This window comes from Patella vulgata, chromosome 6 (assembly GCF_932274485.2).
Source record: "Patella vulgata chromosome 6, xgPatVulg1.2, whole genome shotgun sequence".
Taxonomy (NCBI): domain Eukaryota; kingdom Metazoa; phylum Mollusca; class Gastropoda; family Patellidae; genus Patella; species Patella vulgata.
The window spans coordinates 74,968,438-74,984,342 of NC_065884.2; the positions used below are offsets into that span (position 1 = coordinate 74,968,438).

General features: G+C 37.4%; 1 long non-coding RNA gene across 1 annotated transcript; it reads left to right on the forward strand.

Annotated features, from left to right (window-relative positions):
- Window positions 1–6,316: 6,316 nt before the first annotated feature.
- LOC126824624 (uncharacterized) lies at window positions 6,317–7,403 on the forward strand. The gene is made up of 3 exons (XR_007681584.2): window positions 6,317–6,433; window positions 6,864–6,908; window positions 7,232–7,403. It is a non-coding gene; the product is annotated as an uncharacterized LOC126824624 (long non-coding RNA).
- Window positions 7,404–15,905: the final 8,502 nt, after the last annotated feature.

Consider the following 15,905-nt stretch of genomic DNA (forward strand, 5'->3'; position numbering starts at 1 on the left):
TTGAAGTGAACGTAGAAACAGGGATTTAACATCACACCATTCTGCATCATCCAGACGGATATATCTCAAGATAAAGTACATAAACTTTAAGAAAAATGTTTGTTTCGAAATAAGTATGCAACATTCGACTTGTTTACGAATTGTATTTTCATGTTTCCTTACTGATTGGACAGTAGGACGAACGATCAATAGATATAACATGTTTAACGGAAGACTGATTGGACAGTGGGACGAACGATCAATAGATATAACATGTTTAACGGAAGACTGATTGTACAGTGGGACGAACGATCAATAGATATAACATGTTTAACGGAAGACTGATTGGACAGTGGGACGAACGATCAATAGATATAACATGTTTAACGGAAGACTGATTGGACAGTGGGACGAACGATCAATAGATATAACATGTTTAACGGAAGACTGATTGGACAGTGGGACGAACGATCAATAGATATAACATGTTTAACGGAAGACTGATTGTACAGTGGGACGAACCATCAATAGATATAAAATGTTTAACGGAAGACTGATTGTCACACCACAAAACTAATCAACATCTAATGTGGGCGTATACAGAGACTATCTGTTGGCGTATACACAAGACATATTATTGTCTTTAGTGCGATTGAAAGCTAGTTTACGAGTAAAATGAAGATAAAGTCTTGGGGTTGTGTCGAGTTCTGTGTGCAGTAATAACATACGTCGAAAAGTTACTATTTCAGCAATCATGTCTCTCGCAGTTAATTAATAGGGATTGATCTTTGAGAGGCATTTAGTAACTGGATAGGGCAATAAACTATAATGCATACTTATGGAAAAACAGCTACTTATTTATTTGGGCGACGTATCAAAGAGTATTCTCCTAACGTTATCAGGTTAATACAAATATTATGAGGCTAATTAATACAGAAACACTATTATAACAATTCCTGAAACCACAAGGACAACAACAAGATCAAAGGAGGTGATATTCTACTAAAACTAATTAACTGGGGTGAAGTGAAGTCATTTAGTAATGTTAAGCAATTAAGTAGCTATGATGATAGATACAAGATTACCGACAGAAAGTAATAGCAACTGCAATACAATGCATGTAATAACTATCTTGTACTAACTAGTGATTATCTGTGCAATGAAGACTCTATTGTTGTAACAAATCTTAAAAAATGATGAAATTGATATAATATAGCCCGGAAAGTATTACTTAGAAATAATTAAATGATATTTATAAAATAGGTTTCTACAAAGGCTTTCTATTCCACAGTACTAACGAATTAGTCTATTATAAGCACTTGGCAGGAATATCCCTGTGTCGCGGTTCAGGTCTGAAATGTTTCTTTTGCCTCGATCAGTTTTCTGGTCTTTTCTACAGTAAGGTTGGCTGCCAGGGTTGTATACGATTTTATTCTGTGTCCTTGGTTGGATTGTAGATGTTGGGTCACGGCCGAGTTGGTGGTAGAGGACTTTGATTTGTGCTGGCTGATTCTTTGTCAAGGGGCTGCCTAGTTTCTCCAATATATTTCTTGTCAATGTTCATACGACTTCATAAACACATTCTTTGGGAGTCGTTTTTTGGTAGGGGGGAGTTTACCATTGGCTTTGAGTATGTCTTTAAGGGTTCTTCCTTTTGTAAACGTGACCTGGATGCCTGTTACAGTGAGGAGTCTTCGGAGATGGTATGATAGTTTCCCTTGGAATGGTATAGTAATTCTCACTGCTAGTTTTGGGGGACCACGATGGCTAAGTGGGTAAGACGCTGGCTCGCTAGTCTGGACGTCGGGTGTTCGTTCCCTGCATTGGCCGAGAAAGTTCTTCCAGATTTTCTGGCGTAGTTTCCCCTTGTCAATGATGCAGGACGGAGGGCCTGACAATGGCGGCTGTCTAGTCGTTCGGATGGCACGAAAAACCGAGGTCCCGTGTACACAGTGGCGTGCACGTAAAAGATCCCTTGGCAGTTGGAATTCCATATAAGAGTGGCAGTTGGAATTCCATATAAGAGTAGGTCGTAGCGCCGCTGCCCAGGCAAAATTCTCCTCATAGCACACTGTATGGCGTATGCCCGTCTTCATTAGCCCAGTTTAGGAGCAAAACATTAGGACGTTAAACCCCATTTCATTCCATTTCGTATCTGTTTTTGGTTTTCTAACATCTGTAGACGGCTTAGTGTCTTAATAATTTTCTTGACTAATTGAAGGGGGTAGTTGTTGAAATTAGTGCGAGTTGTTTCTATATGGTCAACTTCTGTTGTAATGGATTGATCATCGCAGATGTTGACGGCTCGGCCCGCTATAGTGACTATGACGGCTTTCTTCACAATATGTGGATGGTTCCACTTAAAATTTATATACTGATCAGAATGTGTGGGCTTTCTATATACGCTTGTATTCAGTTTGTCTGCAGACCTCTTTACTAAGACGTCTAGGAAAGGGAGACATTGGTTCTGTTCTTTTTCTAATGTGAATTTGATTCTGTTGTTCAGGTGATGGAGAAGGAGGTTTGGGTTATGGCTGTTGAGGTGATTGAGAAGGAGGTTTGGGTCGTCATTCTGATTGAGGATGACGAAATGTCGTCAGCCTTACGGAACCATGCTTTAGGTTGAACTGGTGATGTGGATAGGGCTTTCTTTTCGAAACTAGACATATAGATCTCGCTGAGGACTGGGGATAAGGGCTTCCCATTGGTAATCCATGTAACTGTTCATAAAATGTAGGTGGAATTGATACATGATCTGGTGAGATTGATAATGTCTTCCGTGACGATTTTGGTGTCTAGTGGATTCTCCAATGACGTTAATCTGTGGCGTAGTGCTTCTATGGCTTCATCACGAGAGATATTTCTAAAAAGGTCGATGAGAGGATCTGTATATCTTTAGGTTGGTCTTGTAGTTTATGGCAGAAATCTTGGGTATCTTTGATGAATGTGGAGAATTATTTTGACAGGTGTTGAGCTGCACTGTAAAATACAGAGTCCCTGGACCATACTAGAAGTCTGGCTTTAATGGCGGTCTTGTGGATTATTAATCGAGGCTCTGACATGTAGGACTCTGGGATGAGACAGCTTGAGTTTATAGAATAAAGGCTTGGTAAGTCGATTATTTTCTTTCAGGGCCAATAGCTGGGTTGTGTATTTTTCAGTATAGTTGTTAGCGGGGGTCTTTCCTGGTCTTCCTGTAGGTAGTTCTGTTAGTAGATTGGACACAGTGTTGAGGTAGTCGGTCTTATCCATTATAACATTAGATTTCCCCTTGTCAGCAGCTACTATATTGATGTTAGAATCTCTCTTCAGTTCCTGTAGGGCAGTGTTTCCGGACTTGCTAAGGTTGTGGGTACCTGGTCGCTTCTTAGATTTAGTTATCAGATCGGTGATTTGATATCGCAGGAAATCAATCCTATCACCTGGAGCCAGTTGTCTTAATCCGCTTTCAATTTTTGTAATTAGTAGGTCTTGGTTCGCTGGTCGGCTTGTAGGGACAGATTTTAATCTTTGACTTAGGAGTGAGATCTGATCATCTGTTAAGTTGGGGCTGCTGAGATTGATGATTATTGAAGAGAGTGGACGTGTTTAAGACGAGCTGTGAAGATTAGCCAACCGTGATAGGTGATTTGTAATAAGTGTCAAATGGCCCTTTCTTGTGATGGTGATTTAAATGTAAAGCTAAATAAAATAATGAATTTAGTGACAAACTTGGATACAAGTCTACAAAATATCGAAGTAAAAGTGATAAAAAATTGACGAGGTACAGTCTATATTATCAGCAGATTTACAGTGTCGATCCCCCCACACAATAGTGTTAATTATTCGTCAGTCCTTGATTTTGAACCTTTTGTTGAACTCCAAGACCTAATACTTAAATACTCCATTGATGAAAATGTATTAGTATTAACTGGAGATTTAAATAGAAGAACTTCGACTAATCCTGATTTCATTAGATATGATAAATTAAACCCTGATATTGAGTCGAGTTTATTATCTCTGTCCCATTACTTATATTTAACGTTAACGTAGCAATACATAGAAATCATGAGGAAAATGACGCGAAGGATCAAAATTGTGTAAATTTTCAGTGGGACGATATGATGAATGACAAAATCCAGAACGACCTTGAAGCTTCCTTGAACCATATTTTGTCTATGTGTCATGTCACTGAGCAAACTCAAAATGGCATTAACCAGGCTGTTGATAACTTTTCAAAATCCCTTAATGAGATAATCTCAGCGTATTACAAGAAATCAATTTATACACGTAAGGTGAATTCAAATCGCGTTAAGAGCCCAGATAAACCATGGTTCAATGATCTTTGTAAAGATAAATACAAATCATATAAATTAGCCTTAAAATCATTTAACAGGAATAAATCAGTTACGAATCGAATAAATCTCTCACAATGTCGATTTGATTATAAAAAATATGAAATTAAAGTAAAGAATATTTACAAAACTCATCAAGGAAATATGAAGGATCTTTTGAGTAAAAAAACCCCAAAGAGATTTAATATTGAATTAAAAGAATTTTTTGAGCATTTTTGTAAATTATCGTCACATGACTCGAAACATTACGAGGAAATTGACGAATTTATAAATACTTATGATATTTATTTCCCTCATCACTATAATGAGGATTTAGATTTTCCAATCAATACTGTTGAACTTTTTAAGGCTATAAAAAATTTGAAAGCGAAAGGGGCTTTCGGTTTTGACCAGATATTTAATGAGGTGTTTATACTTTATTCAACAAAACTAATTCCATGTCTGCTAATAGTATTTAATAATATTCTAGAGTCTGGTATATACCCAACGTCATGGTGTATAGGAAATATTGTTCCCGTATTTAAACGCGGAAATGTCAATAACCCAGATTGCTACAGGGGAATTACTTTAATTAGTTGTATGGGGAAGCTATTCACTACAATTTTAAATAATAGGCTGGTAGCTTTTGACAAGATAAATAACCTCATACCACATTCACAATTTGGCTTTAGAAAAGGTTTGAGTACGACTGATGCTATATTTATCTTTCAATCCTTAATAAATGGAACACTAAAAACAAAAAACGGTTGTATTGCTGCTTTATCGACTATAGTAAAGCTTTTGACTTGATCAATCGATCATATTTATGGGACAAATTAATTCATTCAGGTATTTTTTTTTTAACAACTTTATTTCTCCAGGCAACAATATGTTTGTGGTTGGTACCAGGTTTGGAGAGCCCTGGGCTTACCAACTTACATTAATATATCATAACGGAACAGTAAAAAGTTAAATCACATACAATGTTCATTTACATACATACATATTATATATAAAGAGAGATACAACTTGGTCATTAATCATCGCGGGTATAGTCAAGCGTCGTCTGCTATTTTTTTCCCCAGCCAGTAAGCCACCCAACATCAAACAATGGTACATTATGGGAGGTTAAAGGTCATGTACATGCGACCTATAGAGGAAAGGCCCCAAGGTCACTGGTCTATTTTTAGATTTATGGCGATAAAAACTGGTACCAGTCAGACAGATTAGTTTCGAATTTGTCATGTTCTCCATTTTTCAGGTATAAATATTTCATTATTTCCATCTTCTGCTTCAGGATATTTTTGATGGCTACAGTTTGTAGTTGTCCTGGAAATTTTAACTTATATATTATATGTTTAATGGTTAATATTATCCAGTTAAGTGTTACCTGTTTGTTATTGGGTAAGTTTCTTATTTTCTTATAAAGACCAAAAATGATCCTTTCCTGACCTAATTTTATATTTATTCCAACAATTTCAAGAATCCAGGATTCCACAGTTTTCCAGAATTTTTGTACAATTTGGCATTCGACAAATAAGTGTTCAAGTGTCTCTGATTGATGTTTACAAAAGGAACATAGGTCTGAGTCAATATATTTTATCTTTTTCAGGAAAGTATTAGTAGTTAATATTCTATGAAGTATTTTGTATTGAAACCATTAAAGGTTTGTATCTTGACAGCATTCAAATGGTAATTGGTAAACTTTTATCCAATCACTGTTTGCAATGTTAAATCCCTTATTTAAATATTTCTGTTGGGATGGAGGTGTGATATGGGCATAGTTCATTATGACTTTAATATTTGATTTTCCCATTCTGTTATAACATAGAAAAGGCTGCAGTTTGTGTGGTAAAATAGGGTAGTAGTTGTATGCAAGTGTATGTTCTCTCCAGTCAATATTGAGACTTTTTTCATACTGTTTTATCGCTCTGATTAGTGACTCGTGTTGTAAGAAATTAGTATTAACCCCATATGTTTCTGTAGTTTCCTGGTAATTCATGTATTCATTTTTTTTATTTTTTAGATCTTGTATGAAAAGGATATTTTTTTGTATATGATTTTTATAGTGGATTGGTTTGTTATCGACTTTGATGTTACTATTTAGCCAGATACATGTAGAGTTCAACTCTTCTATAGAGGTAGGTTTTTGTTTTTCTTGTAATTGTAACCAGCACTGTAGGGTGTCTTTCCAAAAGGGGTTATTTATCGTTTGTATTTTTTCTTTTATGTAGTAGTTACCATATTTGATCAAATCATACACAGTACAATTTGTGACTTGTTCAAACAGCTTTGTCCAAATGTTATCCTGATGGATTAGCCTATGGATCCATGATAATTTCATTAATGTATATAAGATTTCTATATTTATCATTTTTAGCCCCCTACATTTGTAGTCTTGGCATAGTATTAGACGTTTAATTCTGTCAGGCTTATTTTCCCAGATGAAGCAATAAAATTTTGAATTGAGATTTTTCAAGTATTCTTTGGAGGGGCTGGGTAGTGAGATTAATAGATGAGTTATTTTAGGTAGGATTAATGTTTTAATTACTGTTATTTTTCCTATTACAGTTAACCTGCGAGTTTTCCAAGTTTTGAGAAGACTATTAATTTCAGGTAATATGTTTTCATAATTTCTAGTAATTACTAAATGGTCTGTTGTTGAAAAATGTATTCCTAAAAGATTAAAAGTAGTTGATCCCAAATCAAGCTTCCATCGTGAATGATGGAAAACTTCGTGAGAGAACTTCTTGGAGCCTAGCCAGACTACTTTTGTTTTAAGGAGAGGCTGAAGCGAAGAGATCCAAAGTTTTCATTGTATTTTCAAGAGATGATTGTGATCCATCAAGGATGAAAGTGGTATCATCCGCATACTGCGTAATGAGATATTCTTCGCCGCCAATATGTAATCCTTTTATTTCTTTTGTGTTTTTAACTAGGATTGTGAGGAGTTGGACGCAGATGATAAATATGTACGGGGACAGGGGATCGCCCTGTCTACATCCTCGACCTAGTGTGATTGGTTCTGACAGAAAGCCATTTTGTATAACTCTTGATATAGACAGGTTGTATAAAGTTTTGACCCAATGTTTAATGGAAGATTTGAAATTGAATAAGGTAAGTGCTTTTTGGATGAATTCCCAAGAAATGGAATCAAACGCTTTTTCAAAATCGATTAAAATTAACATTCCTGGAATATTTTGTTGGTTTGTATGATTGATTATGTCATATACTAGTCTGGTATTTTCGCCAATATATCTTCCCTTCAGAAATCCTGTCTGTTCGTGACTAATAATGTCATTTAGGAATAATTTAATTCTGTTTGCAATGCACCCAGTAGCAATTTTGTATGTTGTATTTAAAAGTGTGAGAGGGCGCCAGTTTTCTAAAAAAAACTTTTTTGGTTTATTTGGCTTAGGAATACATGTGATGATACCAAGTTTTTGGACAATTGATAGTTCCCCTTTGTGGTAACCATAATTAATAGATCTAATGATAAAGTATCCAAGATCACTCCAGAAAAATTTCATAAAATCAGCTGGGAAACCTGATGAGCCTGGACTGCGATTGTTTTTCATTTTTTCTAGGCAGTTTAGGGCTTTGTCATAGGTTATCTCCCCTTCAATTTTGATTGATTCTTCATCTGATAGTTTTTGAAACTGGAAGTTTTTGACCTTCTCGAAAAATTCTGTTTCTGAGCAACCTATATTTTCTTTTTTAGCATATAGAGTTTCATAGAAATGTTTGGTTTTCTTAAGGATAGTATTCTGATCATTGATAATGTTACCATCATCATCTTCAAGGTAAGTTACTAATTTGCTGTGATAGTTGCGCGATTCTAGTTTGCAAAAATATCTTGATGGTTTTTCACCCTGTTCAACCCATTGGACTCGGGACCTGATCAAATTACCTCTCATTTTCGTGTTTCTAATTTCGGATAGTTTTTTTTTGTTTTACTTCTAGGCTGTTTGTCTGCTCTAGACTCGGGCTAATCTTTTGTTCTAGCGTTGTTATTTCTTGTATGAGATTGGCTTCTATTTTTTGTTGGTCTTTACGTTTAGCTATTGAGTATGACATTGATTTTGACCTAATTTCCATGAATAGTATATCTAAGAATTCTTCGTCATTTAATATGAATTAAATGTCTTTGTTGTCTATGTTTGGTATTGCATTTATTTTGTACACAGGTATAGCGTATTGGCATTTAATATTGTTAATTGTTTCTTTAACAAGATTGATATATATTGTGTCTTTCAAGAGAGATGTGTTAAATTTCCATAGTCCCTGGCCTTTCTCGACTGAAGTTAGATTCAAGTTCAAAACAACTGGTGAGTGGTCTGATCTGTAACTCATTTCTATGTTATTTTTTTTAGTTTTGAGATCAAGTTTTGGGAGATTAGGAAGTAGTCAAGCCTGGCTTGTTTTACAGGATTTTTTTCCGCCAAGTGTATCTTTTGTGAGTAGGATGGATTTCTCTAAATACACCAATTAAGTCATATTTCTCTATATTTTCAATCACCGTCTGTTTTGATTTTGGGTTGAAGTCTCCACATATAATTGCATTTTCATTATTGATCTCATTTATTTTGTGGAAGAGTTTTTCATAAAAACCTGGTGTGTCAGAATTTGGGCCATAAATGCTTGCTAGGGTAATATTTGTTTCTTCAATTATCATGTCTATTATACTATTCAAAAAAAGTAGGGGATATTTGATTTTTAAGTGTTATTAAAGTCACCTAATGAAACTGACGAAGAAACAAATGACAAAATGAAATGAAGTTCACATTCATCGATTTATTCCAAATGATCGTTAGACTAAGTAAGGCACAGACTGACCATTATAAGGGTAAAATGATACCCGGGGTCAAACAGCAAAGTTACCACAGCATCACAACCAAGTCAGTAACGGGTAAATCCTCCTCTGTTTGCCAAACAAGCATTGATCCGACGTGGCATACTCCTAATGAGACGTCTAAGGTCATTTTGGTCCAGATTGTCCCATTCCTGTTGCAACGCAGCAGCAAGTTCTTGGACATTGGCAGGACGTTGTTGACGTTGACGTAACCTCTGTCCAAGCATGTCCCAGACATGTTCGATGGGGGAGAGGTCGGGACTCAGTGCTGGCCAAGGTAATGTGGTGATGTTCTGTTGTTGGAGGTAACCTGTAACGATCCTGGCCCTGTGACATCTTGCGTTGTCATCCTGGAAGATGAAACGGCGGCCATGACGTCGTGCGAACGGCACAACATGGACTGCCAAGATGTTGTCCCGGTAGTACTGGCCTGTAACACGCCCTGCAACAACATGTAAAGCCGGTCTTCCAGCAACAGTGATGCCTTCCCACACCATAACAGAACCACCCCCAAATCGATCATGTCTGATGACGTTAACGTCTTGGAAGCGCTCGTTTCGACGCCGCCACACTCTCCTACGTCTGTCCAAAAAATCAACAGTGAACCTTGACTCATCTGAAAACATCACTTTGCTCCAGCGTCGATTATCCCAGTGTTGACGATCCCTACACCAACGACGTCTTGCCTGAATGTGATGATCTCTCAAACAAGGGATCACGCGAGGACGTCGGGCGCGAAGGTGACCCCTATGCAGTCGATTCCGAATCGTCTGGCCTCTCACTCTCACACCAGTGTCTGTTTGAAGACGAGCGCTGATCTGATTTGCTGTGATGACACGATTTCTCAAGGCCAAGGTACGGATAAATCGATCCTGGGCTTGAGTTGTCGCCCTTGGTCGACCTGAGCGTGGTCTGTCCTGTACAGATTGTGTATTACGGTATCTGGACCATAGCCTGCTTATGACAGACTGAGAAACATTCATCGTCCGCGCCACAACCGCCCGTGTTGTGCCGATCCGTAGCATGCCAAGGGCACGTAACCTTTCATTTTGGGTAAGCCGACGCATATCAAAATTTGTTTTCTGGTCACTAAAACAATTAAACTGATGTTTCCACCCTGGAATTCAATGCCACAATGACTGTAACATTCAAAGTCAGAGTCGTGCAAATCTTGGGTTGGACCCCCATGATGATCCCAAGCATCACCTGCATTCCATGCGGTAGCTATTGGTGCGTTTGGGCGTCACATGTAACTGGAAATGTTTCTTCTGTTAGGTTCTATAGTGACTTTTTTCGTAGTCATTTGCATATTTTAGTATTGTGCCCCCAAAATCAAATATCCCCTACTTTTTTTGAATAGTATATTATATTAAACTTTTCTCTACTGAAAATGACTTACTTAGATGTTGTTTAACTGACATGATTAATAATAGTGGGTTAGGTAGGGTTAGGGGATAATTACTACTATCCGCCCCGCCCGGATTGATGAATTTCCTGCAAAATCCCTAGTAGAAAGCTCTATTCGTCCTTTGTCTAACATTGATTCTTTCTCCGTTTCTTATAAGGAAGCAAATAGCCATACTTAATTTCTGATGGTAGAAACTGAAGAATTATTTTTGTACAAAAATAAGATAATAGATGTAAATTGTAGAAAATCTTTAAGAATATTAGTCTATTTTGGTTGAGGGGGCATTTCTACAGATTTTGGTTTTTAATTTATGTACTTACAATGTCAGTGTTTATGTTTGTTCCGTAAAATCGTGCTTCTCCGTCGAACATGAAACACCAGTTGTCCCTGCGAAATAATCCATTAATTTTTGGACTCGTTACAATATGAATAAAAACTAACGAATGTTAGTCTGATAAGTCCCGAGTAAGTGTCACCAGATGCTTTTTTTTTTCTTTGTTTTGTTTTTTGTTGTTGTTGTTAATCTGGACTGGAAGTGAATAAAGTCTCGGGAAATGTTTATAGAATGTTTCTCGTGCTAATACTTATCACGTATGACACGGTAGCATAAATATACTCTGATTCGCGGAAGAAATTCATTTCTTTAATACCGCCCCCCCCCCCCAAAAAAAAAATACCTCGCACAAAACACCATTATCATCCCAAAATCAGATGATTTTAATGGTAGTGGAAGGGCGCAGTAAAGAGGTAATCGGTGTAATTATGATACAATTTCTACCCAAGTTTGTATATTGTAGGACCAGCGCAAGTGCTGCCGTGGCCAAAAAAAACGTTTTATTTGTAATTTTTAGACTCCGACGAAATTTTGACTCTTTAAGCTGACTGGAAGCTCGCCTAAATCCATGAAGAAACGACTAAAAAAGAATCGAGGTATCGGCATGAACATTTTTCAGGTACGCTTGTGAATAGTTTGGAAGTCGTGGTTCTAGGGTCCGTTCGTAGCGCCATCTGTGTTAGCAACCAGCATAGCAACGAGACTGTCATGGCGTCGTGTGTGAAGAAGGAAGATGTATTGAAAAGATATCGGTCCAAAACAAGAAGGCAAGTGATTACTTTGACTTGGTAACTGGCCCCGTAGCTGCATTGACCTCTCGGGACATTGACACGAATACGTACATACGGCAGACAGTGTGCTATAATGAAAATTTTTACTCTTTTGTCGAATTCCGACTGTCAAGTGTATTCTTTTCTACGTGCTTTTCGTTCCGAAACACACTGGAAAATGACTATGAAATTTCTTTGCCAACGCCGGGATTGCACACGAAACCTCCATGTTAGCGAGCCCACGTCATAATCACTGAACCCACCACAACTCCCATGTAAAATATTCAGCTTAATTTTACATCCATTCAAATGGTCAAGTCAGCTGACTTGGTTTGTTACAGTTAGTTACTAACTTACTCACTGTGTGTATCCACAAGTAAAATAACCATCCTCTTTTTGTATTATAGGGCTACCCCAAAGAAATGGCTCCTACATGTATGACATGGTTCGACTTAAACCAACAAGAGAAAGATTTTAATGCTTGATTTCCAAGACCCAATGGTATTTTACACTGACACTGATGATAATGAAATACAACGATGGGTAATAGACAAAATCGTGGAAGAATATAAAGACCATCCTCGGTCCAATCAACAAATTGTTTTGAAACCGACAATAGTGTATTCACAGTGATGTGCAGTGAAATTGTGTTAGCTTGAAGTATATCTAGATATATATATATATATATATATATATATATATATATACTATATGTAGTGTAAATGGGTATATGAAATACCAGTTTATGCCGTGTTATATTATGTAAGCAATGCACTCGCCATCGAGCCAATGATGAACCATGCGAAACAGATTGCAGTAGATGAAAGCTCGGAGCAGTTATAACAAGAACTATTTTGTTTTTACAAGTGAAATGTATTGTGGACTGATGGGCAATAATATACTTTACTTGGGGCCATTCCGACAAATTTGAATTGTTTCCTGGAGTACTCTTGCCTGTCTTTCTTCAAATGTCAGTGTTTTTTCTGGGCAGATAGAATGGAAAGAAAAGTTGCTGTTGAGATAGAAAGAAATACTGCTTATTGCACTTAATCGTATGTCGGTCTCAAAGCACCTATTACGACGCCACAAATAACAGCTTGTTTTCGCATCACCACTGGTATATATTGTTTTGAAACGCGAATAGCTTTAGCCGTGAAGCTTTGTAATATTTAGAAGCAATAAATCTGAACCAACTGTAGGGTGACCCACCATAAATAAATATCTCCATATATCTCGACAATTACACCACAATATTTATATATATGCCAAGCCTCAAATCAGTTTCACACAATTATAGTCACTAAAAAAACGATCATGTTGTACTTAATAAGCTATGACCATTAATCATGTATAAATAATAGACTGAAAACTGGTTCCAAGAGTCGTCCATAACATCCAGACACTTTTGAGTAAAAGATAGGTTACGTGCCCTTGTTTTGAAATTAGTCTCGCTTAACCAGTCTATCTACCATTCTACGTCTGATTGACAGGTCGGGATAATCAAGACTACATTTTTACGAAACATAACAGAAAGCTAGAACAAGAAATTGAATTTAGAAATAAGCACGTTAGGTAGCTCAACAATCGATTTAAGAAGCTTGTAAAAGTAAAATGAAACTACTGCTAGTATCATGCTCCTGTCTAACCCGAGTGATTCAGAGATATTATTTGTACTAAACCAAAAGATGCCGCTCTTAACGGTACAGTTAATGATAAAGCGATTTAAAAAATGAAACGAACGTAATTTCTAAATCTGCTGTAATAACCAAGAAGCTTAATTTTACTGCTATTCAAAATCGTCAACAATAATTTTTTTACGGCTGTAATAGTTGATAGATTTGTAGAGAATTGCACGTGCCATGGCTATTTATAGTATCATACTGTCAGAAAGTTGGTCTCGGCACGGCGAATGTGCACGCTTCAGTGGTAGTCTCGAACTATCAGCGGTGGACTGTATTTCTGTGAGTACAAGGGCCACCCTACCAACTGTTAAAAATTACTATCCCTGGCCTAGAACAATGCGAAAGTTGTTGGGCGCTTAAAAATGAACCTTCTAATTACCGTCTATTGACTATATTTATAGTGCCACATGAATTACCAAATTATGTTATTTTCTGTTGAGATCACTGCTTTTTTTTTAAAAACCAGATTTGAATTAATAAATATTGTTAATAGAGTTATCTGCCATTTTCATTTCCCCCTAAAAATGAAATGTCACCAGAGCAAATGTACAGGCCTTTAATATCGAGAAACTTATCTGTAGATTAAAGTTCACATTTCTAGCTCAGTTATTAGTCAACTAAATGTGTTAGGATTGCTGCATCTTTAAAAGTTAAAGCACTGATGTCCCCTTCAATATTAATATGTAAAATGGCACCACCCAAATAACACTTTTTTCGCATTCTCCACAGGTACATTGAGCTTTAAAAAGCGAACGTCGAAGCCGTGAAGCTCGGTAACATTTAAAAGCAAGGAAATGAAATCAAAATGCAAGAATTACTATCCCTGGCTAATATCAATGCGAAAGATGTTGAGTGTTTATAATTAACCGTTAATGTGATGTTTGTAGTAAATCATATAGTTTCACATTTTTCAATGTGTGAAATGTATTCACGTTGGAGTAAGGTGTTATGTATCTATATACCAACCCGAGTTAATGCTACTGTTCAAAAACACATTTCCGACATGGTGTCCCTTTGTCAGTGGTGCAGCTGTCTAGTCGTTCGGATGGGATGGGTATAGCACACTGTAAATGTGATGTTTGTGGTAAATCATATATTATTTCCCCCACCCTGTTTGAAATGTATTCAAGTTTGAGCAACCTTCCATGTATCTATATATCAGTTCTCGCTATAAGAGTTAAAAAAAAGATAACGCAAAGAGAATATGCTGAAAATTTCAGTCAAATTGCTCCACTCTGAATTGAGATATTAGGCCTAACCTTGATCATCATGACTAAAGTCGGTACGATAAAATGCAAGGTCTCGATTATCAATTTTGACGTTAAATATATTCAAATCCAGTAAATATCGCAGGCTGGCGATGGCCTCGAGAGTTGATTATGTTCTGGACAAGTTAATTAATGTCTAATTAATAATCTAGATAATATTTCAGGCCTAAAGAAAGACCTGCAATAGGCACAATGTATCTTTAATGCATGAAGTGTTACATTGAATGGGAGCCACAGTGGCTCAGTGAATAGGACATTGACTCGCTAACCTGGAGGTTCCGTGTTCGATCCCTGTGTTGGCCGAGATAGTTCTTTGGGATTTTCCGGCGTGGTTCTTGTTTGTCAGTTGTGTAGGACGGAGGGCCTGGCAAGGCACAATGCATAGTTGTTCTGATGGGACGAAAAACCGAGGACTCAATTACATGTTGGTGTGCACATAATACTGCTCTTAAAATGAGAGGAAGCCATAGTTAATCCCCATTCCATTTCATTTTGTTAAATTGATAGCTACTGTTCATGAACAGTTCACTATTTGACATTCATTTAGCCCCTAATTGATCAAGAGACATGAGAATTTTAATCCTAGCCCGGACAATGAATCCACAGAAAGTCTCCAGATTTTAGAGGCCTCCTATTTTTAACAGCAGAGTTACTTCCCTTTGTACATCTGCGGGGAGGTTGGATGGCTGAATGGTTAGCGTGCGCGCGCTGTATCATGAAGTCTGTCATTGAGTCGACTGGCGTGGTTTCGAATCCCCGGTTGTACGTGACAAGGAGTAGGGTCGCCTGTCCAACCTCGTGGGCTTTCTCCGGGTCCTCCGGTTTCCTCCCAATGCTAAAGATCCCTATACGCAAGCGAATTATTGAAATAAAATTAAACCATGTTAGTCCCGAAATGACCTAGTTTGTGTCGAGTGGATGTTAAACCCCATTTCTCTCTCTCTCTCTTGTACATCTGCGGGGGGTTCGATGGCTGAATGGTTAGCGTGTGCGCGCTGTATCATAAAGTCTGTCATTGAGTCAACTGTCAAGGAGTAGGGTCGCCTGTCCAACCCCTTGGGCTTTGTCCGGGTCCTCCGGTTTCCTCCCATGGCTAAAGACCCCTACGCTCAAGCGAATTACTGAAATAAACTTAAACCATATGTTAGTCCCGAAATGACCTAGTTTGTGTCGGGTGGACATCCATTTGGCCCCTAATTTGACCTGCACGTTAAAGATCCGTCTACATTATAGAGATCCGTCTACATTATCCCAGTTCAGAGTACAACAGCAGGACCTTATACCCCATTTCATTTCGGA